Source organism: Macrobrachium nipponense, chromosome 29, assembly GCF_015104395.2.
Source record: "Macrobrachium nipponense isolate FS-2020 chromosome 29, ASM1510439v2, whole genome shotgun sequence".
In the NCBI taxonomy this organism is placed as follows: domain Eukaryota; kingdom Metazoa; phylum Arthropoda; class Malacostraca; order Decapoda; family Palaemonidae; genus Macrobrachium; species Macrobrachium nipponense.
The window spans coordinates 1,380,363-1,402,868 of record NC_061092.1 but is presented as its reverse complement, the minus strand read 5'-3'; the positions used below and the strand labels follow the sequence as shown (position 1 = coordinate 1,402,868).

The window sequence follows — 22,506 nt, the reverse complement described above, 5'->3', positions numbered from 1 at the left end:
GTAGTGTTTGATTCTTCAGGAAGGATGCTAATTTTTTAACAGCTGAGTCATATTGTCTAATAGTTTGACTCTCTCTTATCTGATTCCAGGGAAGAGGATGTTTGTGGATCCAATGTTAGCATCTTGTTAGCCGCGAACTTCATGAAGTCCATAAAGTTAGGGTCTGAAGAATTCCTGAGGAAGCGAACACAGTCCTCATTTGTACTGATTGTGACGCTTGGGATTGGAATCCGTTGAGGTCGGAGACCCAATTCCAGAAGCAGAGGATCCAGTTGCTCTTGGGCCAGTCTGGAGCAATCAGAGCTACTAGTCCCTTGAAAGTCCTCAGCTTGCTCAAGACTTTCAGAAGAAGATTCACTGGAGGAAAGACAAATTTTTCCTCCACTAATTCCAATCTAACGACAGGGCGTCCGTGGCATAAGCCAGAGGGTCCGGGTTGGGGGGACCACATAGCAAGGGAGCTTGTGGTTGGTTTGTGAAGCGAAGAGATCCACTTGGAGACCTGGGACTCTCCGGCATATCCACTGGAATGACCTGTCGTCCAGGGACCATTCTGATTCCAGAGGGACCAACCGGGACAAAGCGTCGCTATCACATTTCTTACCCCCGCCCCCGCCATGGTGAGTGGCGGACAGATGCCATTTGTGTTTCTCTGCTAGAGCAAAGATGGCTATCATGACATGGTTCACATGTTTGGATTTGGACCCTCCTCTGTTGATGCAATGAGCTACCACTGCACTCCAAAACTAGTCTTACATGAGACTTTTTCGGGGGAAGAAGTCTCTTCAGGGTAAGAAATACTGCCATTGCTTCCAAGACGTTTATGTGGAGCTGGCGGAACTGAACTGACCAAGTCCCCTGAACTTGTTTGAATTGAGAATATCCCCCCATCCGGACAGGGAGGCATCCGTGTGAATGGTTAACACTGGGAAGGGGATATTGAAGGGGTACTAGTTTGGCCAGGTTCTTCACTTTTGTCCATGGACGGAGCTGATTGCGAAGGATCTGTGGAATTACTGACAACTTGTCTCGAGATTTGGCGTTTGCTCTCGATCGCCAAAACTTGGCTTTAATATTTCATTTCGCCTTGCTTTCAGGAGGATGTCTGTCACTGAGGCAAAACTGAAGAGAACCTAGGATTCTTTCCTGGTTTCTCCTTGATGTCTGTTTGCATTTGAGAAATTGTTTCACAGACTTGGCTATTTCTTTCCGTTTGACCACCGGAAGGTTGACAGATTGTGGGAAGACAAATCCCATTGGATTCCTAGCCACTGAAAACGAGACTCTGGAGTAAGTCTGGATTTCGTCTTGTTTTATCTGGAACCCAGATGTTCCAGAAATTGAACTACCTTTTTCGTGGCTTTGAGACATTCCTCGACTGTTGGTGCCCAGATCAAACCAATCGTCGAGGTATGCTGCTACCATTATCCCTTGAGTTCTCAATTGTTGAACCACCACTTCTGCTATTTTCGTGAATACCCTGGGGGGTGGGGGCTACATTCAGACCGAAGGCATCACTTTGAATGAGAAAGTCTGATTTCCTAGTTTGAAAGCCTAGGAATGGGCGAAGTGCCTGGCTATAGGGATATGATAGTATGCGTCTGAAGATCGATGGAGCATGTGACGGCTCCACGGGGGAAAGTAAGGTCCTTACTTGCGAGATGGTAAGCATTTTGAACTTGTCGCAACGAATGAAAGAGTTTAGCCTTGACAAGTCTAAGATACCCTTCTTTTGTTGAGCCTTTCTTTGGCACGCTGAATAAGCGACCTTGAAATTTTAGATGCTTGACTCTCGCAATAGCTCCTTTCTGAAGGAGTTCACCCTCGCGTAATCTGTCAACTTCCTTTGATGGTTCCTGATAAAATGATTTGATTGGAGGGGGATCTTTGATCCAACTCCAACCCAATCCCTTGGACACGATGCTCTGTGCCCATTTGCTGAACCCCCACCATGTGGACGGAAGAGGACAGCCTCCCCTCCTACCTGGGGAGCCTCACTGTTGTTGGGCGGGTTGACCTCCGCGCCCTCCTCTGAACTGCCTCCCCTTGCCGCTCTTCCTGTGCCACGCTAGCGAAAGTGGCCTCTCGCTCTGCTACCTCTCGAAAGCCTATTAAAGGGAGGGTAAGCCTGACCTTCATACATAGGGTTGAAAGCCGGCGAGACTGCGTAGGAGGTTGAGGGTTGCGACTGAGGGGACAACAGGAGGATGGGTTGGGCCTGTTTTGAGGTTGATGGTTGTCCCTGTTGGGTAACTGGGACGGCCTGAACGAACTGCTGTTGCTGCTGATGTTTTTCTGGTAAGGCTGGAACCTTTTACCAGACTTCTTGAGTTTCTTACCAGCAGCAGGGGCGGATTCTTGTTTCCTCTTAGAGGAGATGCCCCACCTAGCTCTAAGGCTCTGGCTGAGCCTAGCAGCCTCATGGTGCACCTCATTCACAGCGGACTCTGGAAGAGGTCCGCCCCCACATGCTGGAAGCCAGGAGTCTATTAGGTTCGTGCCTAATAGTGCACTCCTGCAGAACGTGCTTTCGCAGTTCCTCCTAGCTTGGAAGAGTCGAAAGCATCCGTCTGAACTGTTTGGAGCTGAGACTTGGCCAGAATCTTGAATAGCGGTTCTGTGCCATACGATAGTGCCGCCATTTCAGTGATAATTAAGGAGTTGAGGGACCTCCCAAAACCTAGTTCGAGCATCGAACTCTGCCTGAATCAAAGTATCAGGCAGCCTTGGAAGCTTTTCGCCAAACTGGTCCATTGCGCAGTCTGGTTTAAGTTTACCAAGCGTGAATGTGGCCAGGCAAGTTCTCCCACAATTCTCCAAAGGCTGGAAAGAGCGGAGAAGTAGAATCCGCTTCCCTCAGCTGTGGCATGGGCTCATCCTTGAGGACTGCCTGAAGAGTCGCTTCCACTATTTGGTAGCGAACGGAAGAGAAGCCTCCTCCTCCGTCGCGAAATAGTGAAAGGACTCTTGAAAGCCTGGAGCTTAGTGTTGGTACACTCCCAGTCCTCAGGCAGTGAACCCATTCCTGCTGTGCGTGCTCTACTATATAGCAAGTTTTCTCGGGAAATCTTGTCCTCCCTAGTGAGGGCCGCACAGTCAGCCTAGCATATCCAATGAAAGGCTGAGTCAATCCCGGAGGATAAAACTGGAAGTCCTCAATCCTTCGAGTTCCACACTCCAGGACAGAGATCATACCGTCCTTGAATGGAGCGTAAGCGGCCACTCTCCATGGGTTATCCATGGAGAAGGATGGTAGCGAGCCTCATAAGGAGGTAGCTGGAGAATGCCAGCACTGCTACTGGGGAGATTGGATGAGGAGCCTGAGAAAGCCCAGCTACTCGGTCCTCATTATCTCTAATCTGTTAGAGAGATCTTGGATGGATTGGCCCGACTGACTAAGGGTGTTTGACAGCTGCGCAAACATCTGTTCAAACTTGGTCCGAGGCGAAGACCTGCGAGCTACCATCTCTCCTACCTGTTGCATCACCACTGCTGAGAAGGCAGTGGGATCAAAGGTGCTCGGTCCGCTACTCCAACCGGCGTTGCCGGAGTGGATGCGGTGGAGGTCCGGAGAAGGCATTGGCTCAGCTGGAGCGCGAGCCTTCTCCTTAGAAGCCTTGCTTCTAGAGCTCTTGGAGTACGAAGAGCTCGGCTTAGCCTTCACCGCGTCAGCATAGGAAGTCGAAGACTTCTTTACTGAAGAAGACGACGACGACTTCTTAGAAGTCGTCTTATGGAGGGTCTTCTGTTCTCTCTGTCCCTTCACCTTTGGGGGTACAGAGAGAGCGGGAGAGCGGGCAGGGATCTCAGATCCCGTAAAGCCTTGAAAAGAAGCAGTAGAAGGGACAGGAGAAGATCCAGGAGCGCCTAAGGAAAGACCTTGGGCGCCCGACACACCTACCTCAACAACAAATCCTCCGCCCCTACCGCCATAGGTTCGATGTTCAGGTCCAAAGTTGCGACGTCTGGGACTGGCTCGTGCGTGGCCACGGACCCGAACGACTGCTGCACCTCTTGCTGTATGGAAGCGATGAGAGGGGCTGCTGAGGTGGGATCAACGTAGCCTGTTGACTTGCCGCCGGGGAAGATCTGAACGGCCAGCTTCTTATCTAAGATGTACGGCTGGTCCCTTGGCGGCGTCTTCCCCGAAGCCGCCCACCCAAGCTTCACTTCAGGGTTGCTAGGGCGACTTCCTTCACGGCGACTTCCTTCACGGCGGCAGCCTGAAAGAGAAGGCGAAATGAAGCTTCTAGTGGCGGGGACGGGGTTTAACAAGCTTATGACTAAGTGTTATTAGTAATACAATAAAGAAGTCTAAAATCGACTTACCCCCCACCAGCTGACTGACAAGGTCATAGCAAATGGTGCAGGCTTCTGGGTGCCAGACGATCATGGCGTTGTGGGTCGTGGCACACGGGGCGTGAGTCCTGCACTCATCGTGGGCGCAGGGGTCGTACAGCGTCGCGTTACACCCCAGGACCTGACAGTTGGTAGCCTGTAAGTGGAAAGATACATAAGTATCAGGAGAACACTTACAACCTAACAATTGCTCCGCTGCATGCCGGAGCGTGAAAGGTAGATTAAACCAGAGCCCGCCATAATACGGTGTGGTAACTAGGCGGTTGGAGTTGTCTAAGGCTACGCCGGAGACACAAGAAAATATCCAACCAGGTGTGAGCCATGAAACCACGACGGAGAACGACGGAGACGGTATACACACAGTTAGATAAAACTAAAATTCACCGTAAAATTAGGGTACATCCTTATATTTATAATGAAATATATATAAAATCTTTTCCCCGTCTACTAGAAGAGTGCCCGGGTAAGAAGCAAGCTCTCCTCGGTAGCGGGAGAAAAAAGGCGGATATAGTAGGCAAGCAATAGACCACTAGTAGTGACCACCCCGCCCGCTGGCGGAGCCAGACGAACCATAACCAAAGGGGCCCCGGCTGCAGCGGAGGCTCCGTTCGTTACAGTAGGGGAAAGGTGGGACTGAGCAATGGGGGGGGGGGAGGGGGGGGGTGGGGGGGGTGTGTGTGTGTGTGGTCGCCCTATACCCCAGTGGGAGGAACTCCTGGCCTCCTCAGAGAAAGAGGGAGGAAGGCTACTGAGGTTGTCATGGTAACCAAGGAGTCCCCCAGACCCCTCCCTATACCTGGTAGGGAGGGAACGGGGAAGGGTAAGGTGCTATGGAACACGTGACCGCAAGTGGCCTAAGCCGCGATAGCAACACAACCGTGGAAGGGCCACGTGAACCAGACTGTACCAACTCATGGGACATGCACCTAGGCTAGCCTAACACCCTAAATAAAACTAAAATTACATCGTAAAGGTGGAAAAGACACTTTTAGTAAAAGAAAAGAAGCCAAGGAGGAGGCAAACTGTCCAGAGGAACAGTTGACCTACTCGGAGCCAGCGATAGCCGATGAAGAGCAAGAGCCGGGATGCTGGGGCCAGAAACACAGAATAGCCCTAAATACCAAACTAAGAGAAATGGTAAAAGGGCTGTCCTAGCTATAAAAACGAGCTATGTAAAAAACGATGAACGTGATATAGTAAGCCCATAAGTATAAGAAGTCCTAGTATGGAAGACCGGGAATTCTTAACATGAGGCGGCATGGCGCCGCCACGAGTCGACCGGGAAAAACCGGTATATGACCTATTAGAAGGAAAATACTGGTCCCTGGAAGACTAAAACTACGGTAAAATACTACTTATGAGGCACTTAACTTAGCCGATGCGATGGCAGCAACGTTCCATGGTGAATAAGGAGATAAATCCAAAGATAACACGGCACGAAAGAAAAAAAAAGCGTACAACGTGTACCGCTAATAATTAAAGATGACCGCTAGGGCGCTGCTGTCCGTGGCGTCGGTAGTAGTAGTAGTAGCGGCCGCATCACCCCTTAGTATCAGCTCTCTCTGGTGGGATTTGTTGGATTGGAAGGTCTAAATGGTGAATGACTCGTGGTAGTGTTCCCACTCGCCCTATTCTCATACCGACACTTCTTTTATAGAGTGAGCGAGTCAGTTTTACTGACATTTTCTTAATTTTGTTTTTCTCTGGTAATTTTAGATTAATTTTGCCTAGAAAGAATGATATTAAGGATACTTTCATAGGCCGACACGAGCTGAGCCCAGAAAAATCCAAGTCTTTGTGACTGCTGCTAGGCAGGGGGAGGAGGAAAAGCCAGACGTCTCCGAGGACGAGACTGACTTTGACACAGCCTAGTGCACTAACCTGTCCTTCGTGTCAACCCGCCGTCAGTCTATTGCATCCTCCAGCACAATCCGAGGGAACTGAAACTGAGATTCTAAAAGGTCCCCATTCCTCAAGGACCAACAAGGAACTCAGGGTTCAACCGATCTTTTTATCTGGATCCGGGAAGCCAGCATCTCTTCAGATCAGGAGAAGATTAGCAAATAAATTGATGCCGAGGTGTGCAAGATACGAGAACGCCGTGAGCCCCCAACTGCAACAAAATGGCAAGAGAAAAAGCACTCGCCAACTATCTTGGCAATGACCACTGACCAGAGGTCCAACCAAGAAAACCATCTACAACATAGACTCCAAAGCTGAGGCATCCTGTGGAGACAAGGACGGAGCCACCGACCTCACCTGCTCTAAAGTCAACCTTGCTCAGACGAATTATGTCTGGGTTAAGATGACGTGACATCAAGTAGTGCAGAGTTTGTAGCATAGTACTTCTATGCCTTGTGAGTGGCGGAGGAAGCAACTTCGAAGAACCCCTTGAGCGAACGGGTAGATGGACCAATTCTTGCATAATTGGGGACCGTACTGTACTTTACTTACATGAGACAAGGTCATCTTTTCGTTATAAGACGTGTTAATTTAAGTTGAAATATAAATTTAATGTCTTGATGGGAACTAAATTACTTTTTTCATTAACAGATTGCTTTGTGGGCGATGTTTATTGTGTAAGGAAAATTATGTGATTCTGTTCGCTATTTTCACTTGATTTCTTTGCAGTATGAGCTTTACCTTTACATTATTTATCTTTTATCAGTGTGAAAACAGTAGTAAAATGTATTCTTTCAAGACCTTAAGTTTTGATTAAAATTATTCTCTCTCAACTTTATCTATGGTCGTGTGTTTGATTGGATAAGTTTTTACAGGAGTTTTATCTTTGTTACCGATGCACAATAACAGTCATTAGGAGCTTGAAAGTTGTTCTCAGGCTCCAGCTACTACTGTTTAAATTTAACAGTATGTTTCCTTGCTGATCTTTGATCTATAGCGAACAAAGTTATTACCTAAAAATATATTAGTCCTATGATACATAACATCATTTATAACATAACTGCAGTATAATTGTTTTTTATCGTACGATAGTTGAAATACAAACCAAATGGATGTTATTAAATACGGTTTGTACTTAGCAAAACATTGTATCTCGTTTGGTTGTTCATGGCCATACACATTTACCAAACAAGTAAAACATTTAAACAAAACTTTCATAAATTCTCTTTTGCTGTTTTTTTTTTTAACTTCAACTAGAAGATGGGATAAAGTTAGGCTATTGTAATTTGGTCTGTCTCTCTTGCTGCCTGGTTTGTACACTGCTGGGCTGCACCCGTTACAAGCGAAATTTAAAAATATTTTCAAAATAGTCGTATCAGCATTAATTGCTAACTCCATTGTAAAATCGGATTATTGTAAATGACTGATAGTAACTTTGAACACTACCTATATGTAGCCTTACCAATAGGCTACCAAATAGATATCATGGCTCCAGTCGTAAAAACTAATGTTATTTTATTAATCCTAGGATACTGTTTATATCTGATCCTAGGCTATTTGAACTAAACTATCACTAAGACCACAATAGGATGTTTTCCTAAATTGTTCTTGCTTAGCCTAGTATAGGGTCTTGCCTAATCTAGATTATTTTAGATAATTTTAAATGTAAAGACTACATAAAAACACACTTACTCATAGGTAACCTCATAGTTAGCTAACATTTTTGTCTAACCCATATTGTTTGTATCTAGCCCTAAACTATTTGGTCTACTATATAAAACATTAACTTTCGAATGTGAAACTTACTGATGATGGGTATGCACATGACAGCACAGAGTACTAAAACTACGCTTAAGTATACAGGCTATATAAAAGGAAAAAGACTGTAGCCTGTTTATAGGTTATTTTGCTCACCCTTTAGATATATAATCCTAGGTTAGGCTACAGATATTTTCTACTACAGTCTAAATTATTTTCATTAAAATTGATGTAGGCTACGGCCTAGTAGGCTATTGCAGACATCGAACATTTCTTTAGCTAAAACTAATGCATGTAGAACAATAAATTCTTCAAACCAATTTACATTTTTTTAAAAATATTCAGAAAATTGTTAGAAGTGCTAATTGTGCTTGTGAAAAAGGCAGTTTATGGCTTTTCACCCACAAGTTGAATCACTGTTTCACAGTCTAAACTAAAATTATTTTTAACTAGAACTTACAATTAAGTGCTTACCTTTTACTTAGATGTTACCATGATCCTCGATAATGAAATCACAGAAGCAAAAAGCTTAAATTCAGGAGAGCTGATTTCAGTACACCATACACTGACCGAACCAGAAAAGTATAACAACGTCTTGGGTTTGTTTCTGGCTGTATGTTAAACAATATGACGGCACCTTCACATAGCTGCAGCATCTTCAGAATTTTTGACAATGGTACATTGGGTTCAGCCTTTGCTGAGGTTGTAACGTTTCTCATTACAATAACTGGCCACAGGACCAGTTAAGAGAATTCTTTGATCATTAGTCTGGTCTAATAGAGCTCTGATTAGACCTAGAAGGGTAACTCTTTTGAGGACTAGCAGTGACTACACTATAAATATGTAATGTTTATGTCAAATACAAGATATCATTTTGTTTTTTAAGAATGGTTATTTTCAAACAATGTAAACATGATATACTTATACATAATAAAGGGCAATTTACCATAAGAGAGGCACCTTTGGGGTTTGCTTTGCTAATGCACTGTTCTCTGACTTCTATTTGGTTTTCCACATTCCCATTGGTTTATTTATGCCTAGAAATCCAATAACTCTTAACTTTACCCTACTCGAAATTTTTACCTCTTATTTTTTCTAGAAACGAGACAGTTATCCTTTACCACTACTACTACTACTTACTGAAAAAATTAAATACATAGATGGAGTACCTCCAAGTTCACATACTGAAAGACTCACTTCTAAAGATCTGCGACATAATCAGGTGCTAAGAGATACTCACAAGTCAAAAGTAAAATTCAGCATACAAATTTCTTAACTTTAAAAAAGAACTTTAGCAATAAAGAGATCATACTTACATTCGGCACAATTGTAGGTACTCCCAACATCTTCTCTAACAAATCATCAAAATTCCACTTATGATGGGCAGATATGGGAACACAATGGGGTATACGATAGATGATGTCCAATTCTTCAATACTAATCTGATCTGGAGAATGAAAAAAGCAAGTAGTACCAACAACATGAGTAGTATCAAACAGAAAATTCTTTCAGTTTTCTTCTGAAGATGGAAAAAGAAACCCACAAGATTATCGAGTATAACTTGTTTACTTGTAAGTATTTACATAGTATTTTGTTAACACTCGAGTACTTTCAGGCCCGTAGCCCTTGCTCAGACTGGGTTAAGGCCCACAGATAGCCCAGAAAAGTACTAGTTAACAAAAAACACTATCCTATGTAAATACTTACAATTAAACAAGTTATACTCTATTATCTTGTGGGTTTCTTTTTCATGAGTAGTATTTTATAAAAGGTTAAATAAAAAGGATAAAATATTGACTAATTCCTAAATTTACTAGGGGAAATATGTTGTGGCAAATAACAGCAAACATGTTTTCTTACACAAATGACTATACTTTCGGAAACCCATTTCATTTCAAACGAAAAGGTAAACACTTCATATTCCACTTTTTTTTGCTTGGCTTCCTGTCCATTAATGTCTTCATGACTGATGCACATATGAAAAGGAGAAAATTCTTACATGTAAACTAACCACCAGGAACTGGTCCCCAATATGAGCATACTGCAGTTTAAATAAAACAAGAGGGTAATGTACTGTACCAAATGGAGGTAGTCTAATTCTTTTAGCATAGTTACAGAAAAAATTACAATTCTTAAAAGTAAATTGAATTTTTCTGACTATATATACCAACCTGAGATCCTTTATATTATGAATTAGTTTCGGTGAAGCTGGAAAATGGCCATTAAACTCTTGAACAAGGTAGTTTAGTTGGGCAATCACTGCCATCCATAGGAGGAAATACCTGACTGCCCAAATGTCAATAGTTCCAGTTTGCCTTTCAGCCCAGTTTCAGATTAAGGGGTGGTATGCAATGGTCACGAGTGTAATGTAAAGGACCTCAGGTTTGTTTAGTTAGGAAAAATACAATTACTTTAAAAAAAATTTTATTGTTCCTACAGAATCTTAAGAATGGGAGGCAGTAAGGAGAGTCCCATTCTCGTCTGCAGGAAGAGAAGAAGGACGAAAAAGGAAGAGGAGGAGAGGCCACCCCTTATAATCCTTCTCACTTCCAGAACCACACCTTAGGCGAGGTGCTACCCACAAGATTATCGAGTATAACTTGTTTACTTGTAAAGTATTTACATAGTATTTTTGTTAACACTCGAGTACTTTCAGGCCCGTAGCCCTTGCTCATGAGAAGTGTAGGTGGTCAGACTGGGTTAAGGCCCACAGATAGCCCCAGAAAGTACTAGTTAACAAAAACACTATCCTATGTAAAATACTTACAATTAAACAAGTTATACTCTATTATCTTGTGGGTTTCTTTTTTCATGAGTAGTATTTTATAAAAGGTTAAATAAAAAGGATAAAATATTGACTAATTCCTAAATTTACTAGGGAAATATGGTTGTGGCAAATAACAGCAAACATGTTTTCTTACACAAATGACTATACTTTCGGAAACCATTTCAACCGAAAAGGTAAAACACTTCATATTCACTTTTTTTTGCTTGGCTTCCTGTCCATTAATGTCTCATGACTGATGCCACATATGAAAAGGAGAAAATTTCTACATGTAAACTACCACCAGGAACTGGTCCCCAATATGAGATACTGCAGTTTAAATAAAACAAGAGGTAATGTACTGTACCAAATGAGGTAGTCTAATTCTTTTAGCATAGTTACAGAAAAATTACAATTCTTAAAAGTAAATTGAATTTTTCTGACTATATACCAACCTGAGATCCTTTATATTATGAATTAGTTTCGTGAAGCTGGAAAATGGCCATTAAACTCTTGAACAAGGTAGTTTAGTTGGGCAATCACTGCCATCCAATAGGAGGAAATACCTGACTGCCCAAATGTCAATATTCCAGTTTGCCTTTCAGCCCAGGTTTCAGATTAAGGGGTGGTATGCAATGGTCACGAGTGTAATGTAAAGGACCTCAGGTTTGTTTAGTTAGGAAAAATACAATTACTTTAAAAAAATTTTATTGTTCCTACAGAATCTTAAGAATGGGAGGCAGTAAGGAGAGTCCCATTCTCCGTCTGCAGGAAGAGAAGAAGGACGAAAAAGGAAGAGGAGGAGAGGCCACCCTTATAATCCTTCTCACTTCCAGAACCACACCTTAGGCGAGGTGCTACCCACAAGATTATCGAGTATAACTTGTTTACTTGTAAGTATTTACATAGTATTTTTGTTAACACTCGAGTACTTTCAGGCCCGTAGCCCTTGCTCATGAGAGTGTAGGTGGTCAGACTGGTTTAAGGCCGGCACAGATTAGCCCCCAGAAAGTACTAGTTAACAAAAACACTATCCTATGTAAATACTTACAATTAAACAAGTTATACTCTATTATCTTGTGGGTTTTCTTTTTTCATGAGTAGTATTTTATAAAAGGTTAAATAAAAAGGATAAAATATTGACTAATCCTAAATTACTAGGGGAAATATGTTGTGGCAAATAACAGCAAACATGTTTTTCTTACACAAATGACTATACTTTCGGAAACCATTTCAACGAAAAGGTAAACACTTCATATTCACTTTTTTTTTGCTTGGCTTCCTGTCCATTAATGTCTTCATGACTGATGCCACATAGAAAAGGAGAAAATTCTTACATGTAAACTACCACCAGGAACTGGTCCCCCAATATGAGCATACTGCAGACTTAAAATAAAACAAGAGGTAATGTACTGTACAAATGAGGTAGTCTAATTATTTTAGCTTTTACATAGTTACAGAAAAATTACAATTCTTAAAAGTAAATGAATTTCTCTGACTATATACCACCTGAGATCCTTTATATTATGAATTAGTTTCGGTGAAGCTGGAAAATGGCCATTAAACTCTTGAACAAGGTAGTTTAGTTGGGCATCACTGCCATCCAGTAGGAGGAAATACCTGACTGCCCAAATGTCAATATTCCAGTTTGCCTTTCAGCCCAGGTTTCAGATTAAGAGGTGGCATGCAATGGTTATGAGTGTAATGTAAAGGACCTCAGGTTTGTTTAGTTAGGAAAAATACAATTACTTTAAAAAATTTTATTGTTCCTACAGAATCTTAAGAATGGGAGGCAGTAAGGATAGTCCCATTCTCCGTCTGCAGGAAGAGAAGAAGGACGAAAAAGGAAGAGGAGGAGAGGCCACCCCTTATAATCCTTCTCACTTCCAGAACACACCTTAGGCGAGGTGCTACCTGTACTGTTAAAGGAGCTGGATAAGAAAACACTTGTTAAGCAGCCAGCACAGGTCCCAAGAAAAAAAAAAAGTTTCCAAGGACTTGTGGGCAACACCCAAATGTAGAAAGCCATAAATGTAGTCCGATGAGACACTTCTGTTTCCCGACAGACATTCCTCCAGAATGCAGAGAACGAACTCAGCCATTGATTTTGTGAGCTCTCCGGCAGTGGTTGTTCAGGTGCCAGCATCGCCAACAGCAGAGAACCTCCTGATCATCTCACAAAACCAGGTGAAAGACGTGTCCCTAGACACTTCTTCCTTGGGTGAGATACTACTGTACTATTAAAAAGTCTTTGACATCCAAGTTAGGGATGTCGAGACTTTTTTTGGATCATCGATTACACAGTCCAAAGGAGTAGGGGATCATGAAGGACTTGACCTTGGCAACAGATGCTAATAGATTTGGATGTTGGGGCATTGATTTCCATCTCTTAAGAGCTCCACATCAAGAGGTCCATGAAGATCATCATCCTCTGCCAAGGCTGGAGCGATATGAGAGGTGGTCTGGAAAGCCAGACCTCTGATGATTCTTGTAAGGGCATGTGCAGAGCACAAGACAGGAACCCTGAACAAGATTCAAAAGGTTCCTGGGATGGTAATACCAAATGAAGTTTCTCATTAGTAGTTAATATCGACTGAAGTGAAATGTGGACGCCTATATCTTTCACAACCTGATTAGGAGAGAAGCATCTCTTAGCAGAATAAGATGAAGTTTGCGATCTGCTGAAGAGTGCTCTGACCTGTACAGATACAGGGATTGTATTGCCTGAGGAACTGCTCCTGTGTCGCTGACACTAAAGGTTGGCAAAAGGCAAAGTCTTCTGGCATTCATCCCCAATTCAGGGGAGAATGTTTTGTTGAACACCATGCAAATTAGATAAACACGGAGAGAGAAAATGTTGAGTTGTTGCATAGTCATCATGAGTCTTCGCAGCAGCCCATGAGTCAGGTGTGATAGAGCAGAAGACCTACAGACTTCCATTGTATGTATCAGGTGTTAAACAGAAAAATGATGAGGAGTCTTCCAAACGAGCAACCTCTCCATGAAAGATTGACTGAAGGAAGCACTCCACCCCCCCCAATCACTTGTATCCAGAGGCTGAGATTGCCTGCCAATACATTCCATCCAGAAATGTGTTTGGACTGATAGAACTATCGAGTGTACTACATTTACAATCGAGCACTAGGTGTTGTTACTAACCCCAAAGGGTATCTCAGAAACTAAATCCTGAAACTCTTGAAAGGCCCAAAAGGCTGCCTTGAGTTCCAGGATGTTGATGAGAAGGTGCTTATCGTCTTGGTTGCACATCTAGAAGACAACTGTCCTACAGGTCAGTGCATCTGATAACAGAAGCATGTCACGAGGAGAATGTGCAGGCATTCGTGGAGAAAAAGGATTAAGGACTGGAGGCAGAACTCCTTCCATCTCCACTAGAGAGTGAAAACTGCACAGAAGGGAGGCTTGTGACAGGACACCGAAGACGATTAACTCTAGCCATATTGGCTGCTCCACGAGATGGAAATATGGGAGAGGAGACAGAACAGAAGTTCAATGGAAGATGGTCAAGAACTGGAAGAAAGCAGGTACTTCTTCTGATGGACATCTACTAATGGGACTCAGCTATGTCATCATAGTCCAGAGACTTGACAGACATCCCTTCACTTGTTACAAGAGTTCCTTCCTACCTCCTTCCTTTTGCCCTTTTCACAACTGGTTGAAAAGGTTGAAAAAGGCACATATATGTGCACTTTCTCAGAAGCAAAAGAAGCAGGCAGGGTGTTTACAACGATTGTCCTTTGAAACTTGAGGCTTCTTAGGGGAAAAAAAGGCCAAAGGATCTTGGCCATTTACCCAGAGGACAAGGCAGATGCCCTGGCATGTTCCTTGATTACTGCAATATCTACCTCTCTCAAAAAGAGAGGCAGAACCAAGTAAAGGTCCATTCCTAAGGCTCGAGCGACTTCAGGACTTACAAAACTGGGGATCCAAATTAGAACAGTGTCCTCCCCTTAGCACCAGAATTGCCCACAGGTTGCTGTCTGGCTGAAAAGAGAAGGTAGAGCTGAATCAAATGAGCCGAGTAGATCACACGACCGTGATCTAGGACCAGGCAGCAAACGGGGCGAATGAACAGAGCTGAGCCAACCATGTGAACGTGGACCAGGGGTATGGCGTGGCAACTAAGCCAAGGTGAACCGAGCTACTCACAGGAACACAACCAGAGGCCTGGCATGGCAGGCAAGTCAAGCCAAGCAAAGCCAATCCAATTGTGCAAACTCGATTGGGGATGGGCAAGCAGCACTTGTCTTCCAAGAACTATCACTTCCTCCCTAAATGCTCTAGTCTCTTCCAAGACCGAAGCCCCCCTGCGAGAAGGAAGCTTAAAGGGAGAATCTGTGTCTGCTATCCTGCATGTTCAGACCCTTAAGTCCAAGACATGATGGATGGGACCTAACCAAGCACAGCTGGCAGATGGTGTTGCCTAGACTAGACCAAAAACAAGCAACTCTCTGGCACATGTTTGGAAAGTGCTCAAGATTCTCCAGAGTCCCTGGGACTCAAAACTTGCCAGTCGAGCGATCGCAATTCCAAGGAATCCAAGCGCCTAACAAAACTTCCGAATCTCATAAGAATGATCATCAGGAGCGGTCTTCTCTTGCTTACTAGGAAACCGAGAAAGGACAGGCACAGCTCCAGTCTTAGGAGCAGTATTCTAAAACTGGGACCAACGAACACGGCCTCAGGACTCTCTAACGCAAGACCTCAGAGGAGAATGCGAATCGGCTCCTGCCCTATGAGCAGTAAGAGCCAAGAGAGGCAGTCCTTTAGAAGCCCCGTAGAGTTTTGCAGGGAATCTCCTCACTGCTTCTCCAGGTGCTCGCTTAAGACCAAGGAACCAGGTGCTCAGTCACAGACAAGACATCAGACCAGGCCCTGCCCAAGCACTGGTGCAGTACTGGCAGGGAGAGCCGAGACACCTACATGTCTTGACTCTTTCTCTTGCCCTGTGCCTGAACCAGGATGGTGAGAGGTCTCTCCAGCCCTGGTTCAGGATGGCTCAAGACTGTGGAAACTAGAGCATTGAAGAGTGTTGTGGCTAGGCTGAGCTCACACCACGCACTAGTCTTAAAAAGCAGACTTACAACTGGCAACAAGAACTCAAACCAAAGTCTGCATGCCCGACAGCTCCCGAAACGCAAGAACCTGTGAGGTATGCAATAGGTTTCTAAGCCCAAAGGCCGGTAAGAGACAACGAGAGAAGCCACTGTCTCCTTGAAAGGGGGCAGCCACTTAAAAGCCACAGAGACTTCTTAAGGGGGAGAAGCAGCCTTATTCTTCTTCAACCAATGGGGCTTGGAAGAAGGGGAGAAGACAGCAGAAGACAGACAAGAATAAGCTGAAGAAGATGCTACATCTCACAGGACTTCTTCCTTGAACTCCTCTCTGACATCTACAGGAAGATAGTCAGGAATCGCTAGGGAGTTAGGGCAGGAAGCACAAGAGGAGCAGCCAGAGAGACAAACATTAGTAGTGGCAACAGGAGTGAACAGGGCAGCTGCAGCAGGAGGACATAAAGGAGCCGCCTGGTGGCAAGAGCTACAGGAACATCAGTACCAGCAACAGGAACAATCAGGGTAGTGGGGCAGAGGCTAAGCAGAGGCTGGCAAGTGACTAGTCACTAGGATAATAGTAGCAATGAAAACAGAAGGCACAGCATTAGTAGATGGACCATAAGTACAACAAGAGGCAGTACCAAAGCCTACAGGAACACCGAAGTTAAAAACCCTAAAGGAAAGTACAAGTAAGTCTTCGGGTTACGCGGTCTCAACTTACGCTGTTTCGTGGTTACGAACGCGCCCCCATAAAATATAAAAATAATATGCGTCATTCCGTCTTACGCGGTTTCTTTTAGCGTCGTAACGACGTAAACAACGCGAACTAGTTTCGGGCGCACGGCGGAAGAGTACGCTTTGTGGAGGAAAGGACGGCGTCGCTTTGCTATGCTCATTCCTCACCCATACGCCATTTTGGTTGTTTACGCTGCCTCTCTCTCCCTTGTGTTGTATAGTTTTTGTAACTTTTTTGCCCTTTGTTATGGCTCCCAAGCACAAGGCGGACTCTTCTGATGGTAGTGCATTGAAGAAAAGAAAGGCCATCACCATGGAAATTAAAGTGGACATTATAAAGCGATCTGAGAGGGAGAAACGCCAACAAACATTGGCCGCTTGCTTGGCCTTAGTCGTTCGACTGTTGCTACCATTATCAAAGATGAAGAGCGTATCGTTGACATGTGAAAGGATCTGCTCCTATGAAAGCGACAGTGATAACCAAGCAGCGTAGTGGTCTAATAATTGCAAATGGAAAGGTAATTGGTGCTCTGGTTGGAAGACCAAAATCAACGGCGTATCCCAGTCAGCCTTATGGTGATTCAGGAGAAGTCGAAAAGATTGTTTGAAGCGTTGAAAAAAGAAAAGGGGGAAGGAAGTGAAGTGAAAGTGAAGATTTGTGGCTAGTAGGGGTTGGTTTATGTGATTTAAGGCTCGGGCCATTACCATAACCTTAAAGTGCAAGGTGAAGCTGCTAGTGGGGATGACAAAGCAGCGAGTGAATTTCCTAAAGCGTTGTCTGAGATAATTAAGGAGGGGGGTATTCTGCTCAGCAAGTGTTTAACGTGATGAGATAGGTTTGTTTTGAAGCGTATGCCTAACCGCACTTACATCGCCAAGGAGGAGAAGTCAGCACCCAGTCATAAAGCCAGCAAGGAGAGGCTAACTTTACTTCTTGGGGTAATGCTGGTGGTGACTTCAAACTGAAGCCCTTGTTGGTGTATCAGGCTGAAAATCCAAGGCACTCAAGGGCATTTGGAAGGGTCAACTACCAGTAATTTGGAAGTCCAACAAGAAGGCATGGGTGACACTTGCAGTGTTTGAGGACTGGTTCATAAACCATTTTGTGCCAATGTGGAGAAGTATTGCGCCTCCAAAGGTATCCCCTTTAAGGTGTTGCTAGTGCTGGACAATGCCCCCTGGACACCTGCCCAGCTGGGAGACTTTAACCCTAATGTCAAGGTGGTTTACCTTCCACCTAATACCACGGCCCTTTTACAGCCTATGGACCAAGAAGTGATTGCTTCGTTCAAGGCCTACTACCTACGAAGGACAATTGCTATGGCTTTACAGGCAACTGAAACCAAGAAGGACTTGACTCTGAAGAAACTTTTGGAAATCCTACACACCTTGATGCTGTAAAGAAACATTGCTGATTCCTGGGAGGAGGTTAAGCAAACAAACATGAATGGTGTCTGGAAAAAATTTTTCCTCAATTTGTGAATGATTTCCATGGGTTTGAGGACACAGTTCAGCAAGTTGTAAAGAACGTTGTTGCCCAGAGTAAAGAAATCAATTTGGAGATGGAGGTTGATGATGTTACAGAGCTGTTGGTGTCTCATGGCGAGGAGTTATCTGCTGAGGACCTGATACAAACTGGAGAAGCAGATGATAGAGGAAGAAGAAGAAGCACCCACCCCAGAGCCTAAGGCTTTCACAAGGCAGGACTTGGCAAGAGGTTTTGCAGAGTTGCAGTAAGCGTTGGCAACTTTTTGAGGCTCAGGATCCCAACTTGGACAGGTTCACTAGGGTTTCCAGAGGCATCATGGATTTGATGCAGTGTTACAAGGAGATCTTGGATGAAAAGAGGTTGCTCTCTCTTCAGACTAACCTGGAGCAGTATTTTAAGAAGGTAGAGAGGCCTGCAAGAGATCCTGTACCCTCTACCTGCCAGCTGCCTCTGCTAATCCAGAACTGCGCCTGCCCCACAATCTCCAGCACCTTCTGAATGTTCTGCTAACAGGACTCACCTACCCCACAATCTCCGCACCCTTCTGAATGTTCGGCCTCACCTGCCCCCAGCATCTCCACACCTTCTGTTGGGTTCTGCCTCACCGCAGCTCACCTGCCCCGCTCCAGTATGTTCTGCCTCACCTGCCCCAGCATCTCCAGCATCTTCTGGAGGTTCTGCTTCTCTTCACTAACCTCCCCCAGTCTCTCCAGCACCGCAGCTTCTCTCCAGTGTGCAAGCCAACCAAATTAATAAAGGTAAGGAATTGTTCTCTCTTTGTTATTGATACGTATTTACATTAAATCATGTGGTATTTTTTAATGTTCCGACTTACACTGAAAATCGTGTTACGACACGTCTTAACGAACGGATCAACGTCGTAACTTGAGGACCCCCCTGTATAGGCAACAGTGACAATCCAGCCAACTACTGCTACACCTACGAAGCTCACTGTTAACCTGAAGAAAAAGAAAATACAGTGGTACCTCGAGATGACGAAAATTAATACGTTTCGAGGCGGCCTTCGTATCATGAGGCTTTAAGTATCTTGGACGCATTTTACTTGTAAAATGGCTAATCCGTTCCAAGCCCTCCAAAAACACCCCAGTAAATTTCATGAATGAAGCTAAATTGACCTATAAACAATGAAATACTACAACAATTTGGACCATTCAATACGTAACTTGATACGTACTGCTAATATACCTGTAAATAAAGTGTATTAGTGTACATGGTATACAAGAAATACTGTACGTATGTAGTAAAATGTGGAAGCTTACCTTTCGAGAGAGGCTATCTCTGAAAGTAGCGAACAGGAGGAGGACAAGGAAAAATGGCAGAATCGTACGTTACAATTTAAACTTTACGAAACAACCATTAAAAAATGCTAAGGAAAACATACATAAAAACTAAACTTTACAAAAAACACATTAACAAAACTGCAACACTCTTAATTTTACAAAAAACTAATTAAAAAATTTTTTTTTGTCTTTTTTTATTTGTTTTTACATTTTTTTCTTTTACTTTTTAAACTTTACGTTTTTTTTTATACAAAATTTTCAACTTCTTCACCACTTTCAACTTTCTGTTTTTTAGTATCACTTGGTTCTTCCTTGTTTTTGCTTACTCCTGCTAGTGCCCAAAGGCCTCTTTAAAAAATAACTATCCAAGGAAGGACTGCTTCTGCCAACTTTTTCACAATGTTCCTGAAACGAACTCAAGGCAAAACGGTCATAGAAAACTGAGCAAGCATACGACCTGTGTAAGCCTTTTTGGGGTTTTCTCGTCTTTTTTTCTACAAATGATTTGCACTTTATGAAATGCAGCTAGAACATCCTTAATTTGCTGCCGGTTGTCATAGTGGGTCGTCCTCCTCCTCCTCGCCACTGATAGAGAACTCCTCTTGAACGAAGTTATGTTGGCATGGCCCTCCAACTCCTTCAGGTTTAATTGGTCGTAAAGCTCCATCGTTGGTGCCTCCATCGAGGAAGGTTCATTGATGTCGTCCTCGGTCGACGACCAGCCCCCAGGGACTTGACCGGAGTGGGGCAAACGATCTCGTCAAGATCTGGTTGCAAAAACAGTTTCAGGATCGGTCAACTGTTTCTGAATCTTGCAGCACCAGCTTTCACCACTTCGAATCCCTCAAAGTATCGGGCGGATACAGCATCAGGGAAGAGTTTCCTCCACGAAGAATTTAAGGTTCGCCTCAAAACCTCCTGCCAAAGCTTGGTCGAATGGGGGATCTGGATGATATTATCACAACATCGAAATGCTCCTTCCAAAATTCACAAAACAAGGTGAGGTTTGTGGTATCGGTAATGGTCGAAACAAAATCTCTTGAAAAGATGTTCGAGGAACAACAGCTTCCTTGAAGTTTTGATATCACTTGCTAGTCCATAGGGCAGGAGGAGAGGGGTGGTGTTAGGTGGAAGAATAAAAGAACCTTGATGAAGGAATATCCCCGCTAGGATAATCATTCCTCGAGGATCCCACGAGGGTGAGCAGGGGCATTGTCCAACAACCAGCAGGCATTTCAAAGGGAGGCGATTCTTTTCCTAACGGAATTTGCTTCACTTGTTGGGCCGAAACAACCAGAGTTTTACCCACTCGGTGGGAACAAAAAGATTCGTTAACCAGGCTTTAGCCATTAAGCCCTCCACATCACTGGAAGGCTTCTTTCCTTAAGAAACTTTGTTTTGGGCCTTGAAGGCTCGATGGAGTCTCGGTAATTGATAGACCAGTAGGGGCTTAACCTTGCAATCTCCACATGGCGTTCGAACAAAGTGCGAGCGTAAGCCATGTCTTCTTTCATAGGCTTGATGCCCGGGTAACTCTTCTTCTCTTCCTCCGTGATATACCGTACCGGACAAGGATTTTTTTCCAAAACCAAAAAGGGCCAGTCTTATCAATCACAGTTGAAGACTGCTTTTTTGAGAACTGTAAAAGCCTTCCTTGGACATCATTTCGTCGAAATGTCTTTTTAAAGGTTCTTGGCTGCTTCGTGTCCGAAGCTGGCAGCCCTCACCCCATGCCGCACCAACCGAATGGATGGCCAGTCCGTTTACGGAATTTATCAAAACCACCCATGCGAAGCCTTGAACGTCTGGGGGTTGGCGTTGATGTCCCTTCTCCTCCGTCGTCCTTCGGCCTGTGAGCAATCAAAATCGACCGAAAAATAGCGCTGGCCTTGGTGGGAGATTGCCGTCTCCGTTATTTCGTATCGCCAAGCGATTTCTTTGTCTACTTTTCGATCCAGACAAAAAAGAAGTCTTTCCATCTCGTCGTGCAACGTGCGGTCCTCTTGGCTGGACAAAATAAACGTGATGCCATTGGAAGGTGTAGCTGCTTTGATGGCATCCTTCTGCTTAAGGATGGTGCCTATGTTTGACGGATTTCGGTAGTATTCCCCCCTTGGCTGATTCACACTCAACAGCCATACCAGCTTCATTACTTGCTTGATAAATCTCCATTTTTGTTTCCAAAGAGAAGCATACTCTGTTCTTTCCGTGAATTTCAAGTCTCTTGGGACCCCATGACTATGTATATACTGTAACGTAATTATGGTTATGTAGTACGTAATACCGTATGGAGTAAAGTTCTCACACAACACGAGAAAAGAGATACCATGTAAGTTACAAACGAACTTCACTAACGAATTTACTGTTAACGAAATCGATTTAGAACGAAACGAATACTGCGTGCGTACGTACAAGATGATGCCGTTGCAGTGGCCGAAGAAGCACGCAAGCTACGTAGTAGATGCATGACTGGGAGGGATTGCTGACCAATAGGAGAGAAGGGATTCTCATGGGCAGTGGGGACTAGCATCAGGAAAACCAATGGGCAAAGTGGGAGGATGGTGGTTTGAGTCTTACTCAGGTGGGGCGCCCGAGTTTCAAAATTGTTATCGGTGGGTCCGGGCCGGGGAATATCAAGACTTTACAGCAACAACCTTTTCGTATCTTGAGCAAATTTCCGTATGTAGAGCTGTAAAATCTTTTCGTATTTGCTTTCGTACCTCGAGGTTTTTAGTTAAGTTGAGCCGTTTCTGTATCTCGACCCAAGGTACCCACTGGTATGATCAGTAGAGAGGGAACTCCTCTTGCCACTTAGGGAAACTCCTATAATGAGTCAACGAGGCAGGCCTTTGTTGGAAGAAGTTGCCCTTTACCCCAACCCCTCCCCCAGGCAATCTTCACCTGACAATGGGAGCAAAGAGGGTATTAGGTTAACCGTAAAATTATTATTGTTTTTGTTGTTGCTGGTTTAAATAAGCCTTTGTTTACTTTTAAGTTAACTTTTTGGACTTGAGTACCGTTTACTCTTGTGTTACCATAAGTTAAGTGGCTTTACAATCGTTTATCAGAGTTTTTGCACCTCCTCCTCCATCCTTTGCGTATTAGTGAACTATCGTTTTAACGATT

The 22,506-nt window shown here is 44.0% G+C and overlaps 1 pseudogene; it reads right to left on the bottom strand.

Annotated features, from left to right (window-relative positions):
• LOC135205924 (GTP-binding protein 128up-like) overlaps positions 1 to 22,506 on the bottom strand; it is a 93,779-nt pseudogene that overhangs the window by 16,587 nt on the left and 54,686 nt on the right.